General features: G+C 37.5%; 1 pseudogene; it reads right to left on the minus strand.

Annotated features, from left to right (window-relative positions):
• Nucleotides 1–12130: 12130 nt before the first annotated feature.
• On the minus strand, nt 12131–12742 carry LOC133098324 (transmembrane emp24 domain-containing protein 2-like; annotated as a pseudogene).
• Nucleotides 12743–13116: the final 374 nt, after the last annotated feature.

The following is a 13116-nucleotide window of genomic DNA, read 5'->3' on the forward strand; positions in this document are numbered from 1 at the left end:
AGGCTCAGTAACTCTTTTGTATACTATACAAATAGTAGTAATATTCGTAGTAATATTATATTAAACTTCTTTGGCCTACTTGATAAATAACTGTAGCCACTGAGTGGGATCTTGGTGGCCTGAGAGTGTTAATGTGTTGCCAGCATCACAGCCTTGTCTTATCCATAAAGTGGAAACAAGCAGAAACCTGGGTAGTCCAAAAGTCATTTTATATTTAGCTTTGGAATTTGTTTTTGTTCATTCATTTGAATATGGATGAGTCACAAATTGACTTCATACAAATTAATAAACTTTCATTGGAATGGATACTGTTGTTTGCTCCTCCTGTTCTTTTCTGATTCTCACTGCATGCTAAGCATGAATCATTTCTTCTTGAATGTAGCAGCTGAGGCAGAACTGTCCTTTTTGCTTTTTCCTGGAAAAGGACTGGTGATGGTAGACTTGTAAGTCTTTACATCTCCTTTTGGAGTATAAATAGAGAAAGCGAAATATTGAGAAGGCAGGTCAAAAGGAAAGTACCAAGTAGGTATTAAGTTGGAAAAATGGTAGCAAATCAAACAGGAAGAATACAATAAATTCTGTTTGCAAACTTGCTGGTTTGCTGTTGGATACATTTTTATGGATAAATAAGAGCTGACTTTACAGGCATTGGGAAATACCCGAATCTTAACACATTGCAGATTTATGTATTATCTGAGTTAGGTTTGGATAGTAAAAACATGGTTTGTCCATTAATTTAGGGCTACTTTTTAAATGCCTTTTCTACATATTTAGGTATCTGGTTTCTTACTTAGATCATGTAATTATAACTGATTCTAATTTTTTGCCATAATATGTTTTTCATTATTTGTTACTCATGTTTATAGTTCACTACTGGAAAAATTCTTCCCTGATATCTGTTCTGAATTAGTTCTCTTTTCCAGTTATGTTTTCCTGTTTTATCAATTGTAGTGATGAGAATAGAAAGCCATATTTTAAAGATTTATATTGATACTTTTTAAGTTTAGTAAAATTATTAAATTTTCCTCATTATTTCTAATTTCTGAAAATGATTGTCTTATTTTAAATTCATATGTTAAGTCATTAATTTCACTTTTTTAAAACAACAGGATAACCTGTATACAATTTGAAATCCATTTACCATAGTTGCATGGCACTTTATAGTTGCCAGTTAACTTTTTAGTGACTTTTTATATTTAAATTTTTTTTGTGTGAGAAGCTTCTATTTATCTCAAAATCTTTTAAAATGCCTTTTTGTGTAAATCATCTTGGACATATTTATCTTGGGGGATGAGTTTACTGAGCCCACGGAGCAGTTCTTGGCACAGAGTAGGTGCTCTGTAAACATTTGATGAATGAATGAAAGCAGTTTTCAAGAAGCTTTATTCAAAATATTCTATTTTCTTTATCATAGCCAGCCTTGTGGCCTTATTAACTTTTCTGAGAGAGTTTCACTCAGGGGTTCAGCATGAGAGAGCAGCAGAGAAGACCTGCTGTACATCACTGTGCTGCTGCTTCTGAAATGCCTGTCCCTCCATTGTGGCTAGACTACAGACACATCTAGTTGTCCATATTAAGGGCAGTACCCCTGAGTCACAGCACTCTGTGACATCTGTGTTTGAACTAATGAATTCAGGTATCCTAAGGAATTATATCACCTTTTGATCCTAAACCCCCTCAAGAGTTAATCTCTGGCTTATCTCTTTATTTTGATGTGGCACTTTTGCTCCGATACTTTCACAAGATGGTGTCCTTCCCTCTTTTCTTTACTGTCTCTACCCTGGGTCTGTACAACCTGTTCATTGGTAAGTTCTTCACTTCTAGTCATCAGATTTCCTACTGTAACCCTCACTTTGCTTTACAGTTCAAGGCCTCTTGTCACTTGTCTACCATCTATCACCCATAGACTGAGGGGCATAAATGTAGAATATTATCTAGGAACTCAAATTATATTTTCTAAACATTTAATATATTAAATCTTAAGATTTAACTTTTGAAAAGGTAATGCATTCACATGACTCAAACAACAAAATGTTTAGAAATAAAAAAGTTTCCCTTCCACTCCTGTCCACCATCTACTCAGTTCCTATCCTCCTAGAGTTTTAAAATGCATATCCAAGCCAATACAAATATAAATTCTGTTTTCCTTTCCTTTTTTATACAGATTGAAGCTTATGCTTCCATTCTGCCTTTTTCACTCAACAGTGTATCTTGGTGTTCTTTCCATAACAGTGGAAAAATATATGAGGTATATTTCACTTTAACAATATGTCTTGGAGATCTCTTCCACATCATTGTGTGGCTATAGCATCATTTATTTAATCAGTACCATATTGATGGACATTTGGGAAATTTTCAATCTTTTGCTATTAGAAACAATGCTGCAGTAAATACTTTTGTTACATAGATTATTTCACGCTTGTACAAATATATTTGTAGGGTAAATTCCTAAAAGTGGAATTGCTGGTCAAAGAGTGTATCTCATAGTGGTTTTATAGGTACTACCAAATTGCCCTTCATAGAGGCTGTATAATTTATACCCCCACCAGAAATGTATAATAGTGCCTGACTACCCGTGTTCTTGCCAACAAAATGTGTTATTGAACTTTTGGATTTTTTCCAATCCAGTGGGTGAAAATTGTTATCTTAGTGTGGTTTTAATTTTTATTTCTTTTTAAGAGTGAGTTTCAATATTTTTTCATATGTTTAAAAGCCATTTGTATTTCCTTTTCTGTGAAGTATCTCTTATATTCTTTTCTTCTTTTGGGGGGGTGGTCATTTGAAAATCAACTTGTAGCTGATGTTTATAATATGGAGGTTTGCCCTCTGTAAAATGAGTTGCATCATCCCCCCTGACCCCAGTTTGTCATTTGTCTTTGCTTGTAGTGTTCTGCCATGTAGATTTTTCCTAAAATGTAGTTGAATTTGTCAGTCTTCTTTTTTATGACTTTTGGGTTTTGTGTCATAGTTAGAAAAGCCTGCCCCACTACAAGGTTATAAAAGAATTCTCTCATATTGTCTTCTACTACTACTTTTATGGCTTCTATTTTACACTTAAGTTTTTTGATGCATTTTTCTTAGTGTATGGTATGAGACATAGGTCCAAATTAATTATTTTCCAAATGGCTACTCAGTTGCCCCAACACCATTTGTGAATAGTCCCTCTCTACATTGTTTTGCTTTTTACTAGAAACAAATTGATTCATTTACCTTGTTTTTTCACACCTACTTTGCTGTGACTGAATATAAATGCAGTTCTCTGTTTTCCTTCCTATAGAATGCCTTCTTTAATGGCACAGATGTCTTTGCCTTCTACCCTGCTACCTCTCTGCTTACCTCAGCAACACCAGCAGCCTGACAGCCAGTTATTATTTGAATGAATACAGGCTGCTCAGAAAGCTCTCCAGGATTTTCCATGGAGCAATAATGGGCTAAAAAGAAATCTTAACTGTAATCAGGTTCCTTCGAAGAATGTTCAAGCCAGAGATGTCTTCTAACTCTCTCTGGCCATGCTACCCAGCTACCTGGGTCTTTTACTCCTGAGGCAATCCAGTTCAGATTGCTTCTTTCCGTGCAAATTCACATCATCTGCTACCTCTGCTTGTCTGACAATATGGGATATTACCCTCTATAATTTGGGATGGGGAACCATAATATGCCCAAGAAGTGGTGTGGATTCCCCATCATGCAGTGACCAGCTCCAGAACCTCATTTACTGGGAAAGTGATTGTGGATGAATGATTTGGGGAACATACATCCTCAATTTGAACTCCAAACAGATTAAGTTTTTTCATCTAGGGAACCTGGGGAAAACCCAGCACTGTTCTACCTAGGGGAGAGTGTCCAAGCAGGCAGCTGAAAATGAATTTACTTGATATCCTTACTAGCACTTTCTAAGCTACTTGGGCTAGTTTTATAGCTTTTTGATAAACACTTCCTTCTACTTTGAAACATTGCCCCAGGTGATGTTTCTCTTTCAGACTTGCCTGTTCCTTATTATTGAACCTTTTGGGGGTGTGTGTGTGGCTATTTCTTATCTCTGCATTTAGACTTTCCTCTGATGCTGGTAGTATACTCTGTCCAATACCAATTTGACTTAAAGTTATTTTGGCCAAAATCAATTTTGTCCAAATACAATTTAGTTGAAAGTAAACTGGTCAACTGGACAATTTGGTTAAAACAATTATTTGGTGTGAATATCCTAAGTTATTAATTTTTGAGTAGTGATACTTTTAGTATATTATGGGGTGTTTAAACACTTCTGGTCCATTTTCTAGAGATTTTTCTAATTTCCTTTTATATTTCAAATTAATTTTCAACTACAAGAGCACTTTGTTGCTTGTGTTACCAAAAGGTTAAGACAACCTAGCTGCCCAACAATAGCGTAGTTGGACAAACTCGATCTTAACTACAAGGCAATAAGAGGTTAATTGGAACAACCAAAACATCGAGGGATAAGATAAAAACATGTTTCCATTATTGGGTTTTTTTCCCCTCATTAAAAAGGCAGTGTATGTGCAGTACAGGGCACTCAGAAAAAATGTAGATGAGTAGAAGGACAAAAGGAAAAAAAAGCCATAAATTAATTTACCCAAGAATAACCAATGTTGTCCTTTCCTATCTTTTCAAATGCATTTTATACACATAAACTCTGCATACTGTTTGTAATCTGCCATTATTTAAGCATTCTCCAATGATTGATTAGTCACCTTTGTCCAGGTTTAGGCTTTGGTTCCTTTCTGCCTTTTGACCTGCAACTGTGGGCCAGTCCACTTTAATTGGGAATAGATTGCCATTCTCTTTTTCCTTCTGTCCCTGAAGCCTGCTGAGATCCACAACTAGCCTGGGCCCCGAAGACACCCCCCCTGCTTTATTTAAGTGAGACAGTTTGTAAATTAAGCCATTCTGCCAACCCTTTCTATGTATTGACAAAAGGGTCCCTGTGGAACGCTCTGATTATCTATAAAATAATTTTTGGAGTTCATGCTTGATGTATATTATGTGTATAAATATATAAATTAGATGAGAATAATAAAGAGAGGGTAGGAATTAGATTGGCTCCTGACTAAAATAAAAATAAGGCAGAGAGATCCATTGTCATTGGAGGGAAATTATTTAAATAGATTTTCTCTAAATCAGGGTTGGCAGATATGTGCTATGTGTTGTGCGCAAACCTGAGTACATGGTAGACATCACTAATCAGTCATGGCACTATTACTTATTGGGTCCAAACTCATCTTTGGATCTTTCTTGAAATGGGATTCTAAGTAGCTGTAGCTACTGGAGTTGCTGTGACAAACCTATTTACCATTCTTGCTCTAAAATATTGCATTAAAGTTTTTTTTTTTTTAAAATAGTGGATTGACCAAGAAAATTGTAATAAAATGTTTCCTAACTGATAGAAAAGTTTATGATGTCAAATATGGAATGTGAGCAAAGAGTAATTATCTGAATTTCGGGCAAAGCACATGCCTCATCGTTAAGATCTTGGAAGCAACATAATAAATTATAGGTTTGTTATGGAGTGAAAACAATGTCACAATAATACTCATCATTATAACTTGCCCATGGTATGGTCATAGTGATTGACTACCCAGCATTAATTCCACCCTAGATGATGAGTCTAAGCAGTCATGGTTAATCCCATTTCCTCTGCTAATGAAGGGTTAGGAATGGCCTGTAACCTATTTTGGCCAATGAGATGTGAAGGGAAGCCTGAAGGAGGGCCGGGGTGCTTCTGAGAAAGGTTTTCTTGACCCTAAAAAGAGATAAAAGAAAGAGATGGTGCCTCTTCTTCCTCTGATGCTGTTATGTCTGAATATGATAGCTAGAACTGCTCCAGACATCTTAGGGTAATGAGAGAAACTAGCTTTGGAGGAAGCTGATCTAGAAGATGGCAGAACAGAGAGAGGAAACCTGAGCTCTTGATGACCTTACTGAACTGCTGATTGTATTGTACTTGGTCTGCCTTACCTCTGAACTTCCAGGTCTGTGAGATAATACAGTTCCTTATTGTGTAAGCCAGCATGATCTGGGATTTTGTCACTTGCAGCCAAAAGCATTCTGAGTGGTATACTCACTTTGTCCCAAGCAGATTCATGTCAAACGGTTTTGATTTTATTTTGATGGATTTCCTTTTATTGGGGCTCTTCCCTCCCCTGTCTTATGGCTTCAGAAAGTGGGTGCAGATTTTAACTGGCCAATTCTTGTCTCAGTCTTCTCTAAGGGCCTCTACCCTTAGAGGTTCTTCACAGAAGAACCAGGGTTCTTCACAGAAAGCAGCAAGGAATCAGCCAGCCGCCATCATCTCTTCTGGAGCCTTTTTTAAAAAAACATTTATTTATTTTATTTATTTGGCTGTACCAAGTCCTAGTTTCAGCACACGGGATCTTCGTTGCCACATGCAGGATCTTTAGTTGCAGCATGCGGCTCTTAGTTACCTGACCAGGGATCGAACCTGGGCCCCTGCACTGGGAGCATGGAGTCTTAACCACTGGACCACCAGAGATGTCCCTCTTCTGGAGCCTTTTGGATCATTTGAATATCTGGTGGTGTGACTGCTTCTTTTTGTCATTCATTTGTTCTTTTCCTGATTCTGATTCTGATTCCTTGATGCATCTTGGTCCCTGTTCTTGCATACTTAGCATCTTATGCCTGGCCTCAAAATTGTTTAATAGATTTACTTTCATCTCTTCCTTCTCCCCTGAGCCTCTCTTTTCCTTTATCTCTCTCATCTACTCCTGTCTCACTTTGTGACTTTATGGCCAGTGGGAGCTAGTCTAAGACGTGTATAATCTTTGCGAGAAATAATAGTGAGTTAAGTAGTCACACAGCTGTTTGCTCTAGACTGGTATGGCAAAAGTAAGAGTAGGTCAGTCCTCAGTCCATTTTCTCATCTAGTGCCTTTTACTCATGGCGTAGAACAAGTAGCACCAGAAATGTCTAGGGGTCAGGGCACTTGAGTCTTCATTTTGGCTTCACTATTTGCTACCTGAAATCTTGGGCAAGTCACTTAAAGACATAAAGTTTCTTCTTTGGAATTTGTTACTAATTGTTCAATTCTTTTCTGTAGTTTTGTTGTGATTCAAATGAAATAATGTGAACATGGAAAATGAAAAAAAGCCTTTTTTCTGAAAAAGAATAAGCAAGGTTGGTTGCATTTTCTGATTTTTTTCAGATGAACTAATGTCAAAGTCTCTAGAATCAGCTCTGTGTATCTTGTTTGTTTGTAAAAAGGCAATGAAATATGACATGGGACATAATTGTGCAGGTAATCAGGGATTGAAGTTGATATTTTAGTGGTAGCTTACAGCCTGAAATAAAAAGAAAGGGCCACACAGTATGAAAGGGAAATAAAGGTCAGGATGTTGATCTTGAGGCTTATTTCTAGTTGAACCAGAAATTCTGGTAAGCCAAATTAGGGGAAAGAGAAACCAATAGAAGAAACACCCCCCTCTAGTGGCGAGGAGCCAGGTTCTACACTTGGTTGCTAAGATGGGTGACTGGGGAATGGACGGCTTCTTAGGATGTTTTTTGTTTCTTAAGAAGTACTCTGAGAATCCAGAGTTAAAATTCTTAATGAAGATCGTTAGTCCCAGTTTTCCTGATCAGGAGGATTAGCACATTTCACAGAATAAGTAGTATTTTGGCAGTCTCACGTGGGATCCGATTGTCTGGAAAATGTAGAGGCTAACGGTTGTTGGAAGAGGTTCACAGTTTACTTTTATGTAGGTCATTTAGAGACCAGAGAGTTAGGAAACCATTGTTACTAAATTTCTTATTGATCTGAGGTGATATAGTAGGTACCTTTATAAACCCATTTGTAGGCGGGTAAAGCCTATATTTAAAGTTATGGATAATGCCATAGAGTAGTATTCATCTGTATTTATACAAAATAATGGTTGTGGATTTCCTAAGTGTAACTTTTGATTTGAAATTTTTAGTGGTGATCCTGAGAACCAAGTGTTTAATTTACATCTTGGAAGTGATTTAACTTCTACTTATGGAAACGTAGTGAAGTATATTAAAATAACTTACTGCCCACAGTTCAGTGGCTTGGTAGGGACACCTAATGCGTTCCTGAAGGACATCTCATCTTAAGGATGTGTGTTATTGATAATAATAATTGCAAGTGATTATTACATTTACAAATCTCAAAAACCCATTCAAGTTTTTACTGTTTTGAACTTCTGTTTGGGAAAAATTCTTTTAAGTTACCCTGAAGAGACAAAATTTCAAAGAATAAAATGTTTATGGTACTCTGTGTTAGATCTAAGGAAAATTTGAATATCTTTCAATTCTGATATAGAAAAGAATGATTATGGCACAAGAAAATAAAGACTGCATCATCAGAGTACTATTTCTTTATTTTTAATGTCAAACTCTTGCACTGAAGGAAAGAATTTTTTTTTTTTTTGGTTGCGTTGGGTCTTTGTTGCTGCATGCAGGCTTTCTCTAGTTGCGGCGAGCGGGGGCTGCTCTTCGTTGCGGTGCACAGGTTTCTCATTGCGGTGGCTTCTCTTGTGGCAGAGCATGGGCCCTAGAGCACGCGGGTTTCAGTAGTTGTGGCGCACAGGCTCTAGGGCACACGGGCTTCAGTAGTTGTGGCACACGGGTCCAGTAGTTGTGGCGTACAGGCTCAGTAGTTGTGGCTTGCAGGCTCTAGAGCGCAGGCTTAGTAGTTGTGGTGCACGGGCTTAGTTGCTCCGTGGCATGTGGGATCTTCCTGGACCAGGGCTCGAACCCGTGTCCCATGCATTGCCAGGTGGATTCTCAACCACTGCGTCACCAGGAAAGTCCCCTGAAGGAAAGAAATTTGAAGCTTGCAGTAGAACTAGCCTCTCAATAGTTTGGAATATGTTTGATGATGTTTCTTGTGAAATAAAAATGGAAAAATTCTCTAGAAAATATAAACTCGTACATGGATAAAGTGAGATTATAGAGTTATGAAGCTTTTGTGCATAACTTGTGGAACGATATCCTTAGTTTATGGTTATACTTCATAAATATGCTTGATTTCAGGAAAGGTGAAACTAGGTCTGGCAGTAGATCAGGATCCACCTATTGGGGAAAACCAGAAAATAGGAGGAAGAGGTTATTAATGATTCATTCTTAGCCAAGAAAAATTCAGTAAGGAATGATTAAGGTCAGCTAGAGAAAGAATTATGATTGTGTTAAGTGAGTTCACAGATATTATTGAAGGCAAATCAGTTAGAACTGATTTGTTAATGTATATGGGGGCAATAAACCAATTAGATGGTCTCTTTTCTAAATTAGTGTGACAGTAGTAGAAGATATCTGGAGGGAAGTGAAATGGATGATAAGGTTAGTGGTAATTAGACCTTCTTCATTAAATCCTAGCACTAAAGAGGTACTATGTATATTAGTGATAGTTTAATTCTATAAATAAAATTTAATATTAAAAATTGATATAATGTTGGCATTGTTAAAATTAGACAAGTGCTGATTTGTGTAAAGGGTTGCAGCAAGTGGGCTTCAATAAAGAGCCTGGACTCCAAACCTCATTAAATTCCAGATAAAGTATAAGAATAATAATTCATATTTGTAAAGGATTTTACAGTATTCTGAATGTTTTCACCTGTATGATCTCATTTGATTCTTATCAGAACCCTGGGGGATAGCAGCACAGGTTTGATTATCCCATTTTTACAAATAAGGTCATGGAGGCTCAGAGAGGCTAACCAACTTACTAAAGAGCAAATAGGGACTGAATGACAGGAGGGGACTTCAACCCATGATTCCTTACCAAAATGCCTTTGTTCACTGTATTAGCTTCCTATGGTTGCTGTAACAAATTTCCACAAACTGGGTGGCATAAACAACAGATATTTATTCTCTCATGGTTCTGGAGGCCAGAAGTCTGAAATCAAGGTGTTGTCAGGGCTTCACTCCCTCTGGAGGCTCTAGGGGAGAATTCATTCTTTGCCTCTTTCACCTTCTGATGGCTGTTGGCACTCCTTGGCTTATGGTTGCCTCACTCCAGTCTCTGCCTTTGTGGTCACATAGCCTCCTCCTACTCTATTCTGTGTCTTTTCCTCTTATGTCTGTCTCAAATCTCTCTTTGCCTTTCTCTTATAAGGACTCTTATAAGGATTGATTCTTATAAGGACTGACTTTAATACTCCACTTGTTATTGGATTTAGGACCCACCTAGTAAGCCAGGATGATTTCCTCATCTCAAGATCTTTAATTACACCTGCAAAGACTCTCTAGTCAAATAAGGTAACATTCACAGTTTCCAGGCATTAGGACATGTACCTATCTTTTCAGGGACCACCAATTCAACCCACTATATTCATTGTATGCCATTTAATTTAATATCTTCCTTTTGGATTGAAGAAATAATCTTCTGTCTGAAGGTGGGCAAACGGGCTAGGGAATTTTTAGCTAGTATACAAAGAGGAACATTTAAAATATTTCTGGTTGGTGCTAAGTGCTTAGTAACTAGAATTGAACTAATTAACACAAGAGTTCCACCAAATCGCTATGCTAGCTTTGCATTTGCAGAACTATAAAAAAAGGGACTAAATTAAGTTAAAGTAACATCTGACTATTCATGATTAACAATATTAAAAGTTGGCTTTTATTGTTTCTTGTGTAATTGGACTAAAAGGTGTGTGTGTATGTTTTGGTAATGGCTTAAATCAGTAGGATAGGTTTCTTACATTACGTGGGCATTCTCATTTGGGTCATATAAATCAAGATCCTTATATGTAAACTCTTTTTTTTTAAAAGAATTGTTTATTTACTGAACCTGGGGCAGATTAGATACACAACCAATTTTAAATTTACATATTTTAACTCAATTTTGAAATGTTTTCACACACATGTGCACACAAATTGGAATGCAACAGTTGTCCTAAGGTAAAACACAGTCACCTGAAACTGTTGCAAGTATTTTCACCCAAGGTTGAAAATTGTTTATCCTGAACATGAAAACCTGTAACAAATTTAAATTAATTATATAAAGCTCATTACTTGTAGTTTTCCCCTTGCAAAGATCCAAAAAAAAAAAAGCACAAGTAACTAATATACATCAGTCACAACATAATTCTGGATCATCCCCACACCAAAACTAGATGCTCCTTTAATTTTAAACCCATCATCAGAGAAAGTCATTTCGTTTTATACAAAACAAAATTCAAAAGAAAAGAAAGACCCAAGAAAAACAAAAACAAAAACCCTAGTACTGACAGTGATGTTCAGTACCCTAATTAAACAGTGACCAAAATGCCACTGATCAAAAATGAAATAGTGGCTGTATATCACTGCAAAGAAATCCAGGAGGCTTTAACCCTTTGGCATCAGAAATCCAGATTTTTCCTAGTACTGAATGCATACCTCCTACGTGCCAAGAGTAGAGAAGTGGATGTGCCAGCACAGAAAGAAAAAGAGCTACCGTTCGCTGAAACACCTAGAGAATTGGCTTTAACAGGGACTTCTTACACGGTTAGGCAGAAACCAAAAAATGGTTATTAGCTGCTTGTGTCAACAATTTTAACTGGAGGTGACTGAGTTCTAAGGTTCAGAGTAAAACTTTAGCGGGGGGAAAGGTTGTTGGTTTAAGACTTATCTTTAAAGCAAAAACAAGGTAGACAAAGTATGAAAATACCACCTGGTAGCATCCTCTAAGTCACAGGGCTCTGCCATTTTTGGCTGGACAGAAAATGCCAAGATTCAGATTGTTGTTTCTCATAAGGACTCAACAAAATGAATCTTAAATGACTTGAACTGCAGGATTAGGGATCCCAAGAACGCAGTCATTTTAGTAAAGTGCTATCAGTAAAGTACTATCCTGAACAAACTGCATTTTATTATGAAAGCAAAAGGAAAGAAGATATAATAAGGACTATACACCTATATTCAACTTACAGCGTCTGAGTTCTGGAAGGACCTGTATAATGGAGGAAGAATTCAAATACGAAATTATGCCAATCAAATGTCAAATTTTCACTATAATTTTCCTGAAAAAGTGTTTCCCCCCCAATATCTATTAATTACAAAGAAACATAAGCTGTGAATGTACAGTTCAGAAAATAAAAACATAGAAACTAATGACATTATTATGCCCAAGATGTTTGATAAACAGTGAATTATGAGTTTGGGACCATCAGGAAAAGGCTTTTTAAACAACCCTCCGGACTACAAAAAATCTCTTCAGGTAGTAGATCCGTCCCAATGTCATGGCAACTAGAACAAGAGCTTCAAAGAAGGACCAAAGGACCACTCTGCTGTTTGTGCTGTCATTGACTGCTCTGTGTATTCACTCCCGAACTTCCATGTATTCCTGTTCATGCTTTACAGCTGTCATTGCCACTGTGAGCTCATTAATCATTTCTTCTAGCTTGTTCTGGTGAGCTTCTGTTTCCATGTCTTGTCCTTTTGGGGCCTCCCCAATATCAACGGTGAACATCACTATCTTTGGAGTCATGTTGGACATTCTACTGCTAAAACAAAACTTATATGTTCCATCCATGTGAGCAGCAAATGTGTATTTCCCACTGGACTCCCAGTCTCCTTTATAAATTCGTTTATTATTAGGCCCTGTAATCTCCATGTCGATGTCCAGGAAGCTGCCCTCAGCCACCTCGAAGATGAGGCCCATCTTGGTGCCCAAGGTGACCCGCTCGAAGAAGCACTACTCGGCATGTGCGTCGATGATGACAAAGTAGCCCGAGGCTGTGGCCAGGAGGGCGGCCAGGAGCTCAGCGAGTGCCACCATGATGGGGCTGGGGTTGAAGCCAGGACCGGGACTGCATCTCCAGAGCTGCCGTCGCTGCTGCCACTGCTGCCTTCTCCACAATATTGTGGGGGGTTTTTTTCATATCTTTTTTTTTTAATTAAAAAAAAATTTTTTATGCAGCAGGTTCTTATTAGTTACCTATTTTATACATATTAGTGTGTATACGTGAATCCCAATCTTCCAATTCATCCCCCCACTGCCACTTTCCCCCCTTGGTGTCCATACGTTTGTTCTCTACATCTGTGTCTCTATTTCTGCCCTGCAAACTGGTTCATCTGTACCATTTTTCTAGATACCACATATATGCGTTAATATACGATATTTGCTTTTCTCTTTCTGACTTACTTCACTCT

Source organism: Eubalaena glacialis, chromosome 9 (assembly GCF_028564815.1).
Source record: "Eubalaena glacialis isolate mEubGla1 chromosome 9, mEubGla1.1.hap2.+ XY, whole genome shotgun sequence".
NCBI lineage: Eukaryota > Metazoa > Chordata > Mammalia > Artiodactyla > Balaenidae > Eubalaena > Eubalaena glacialis.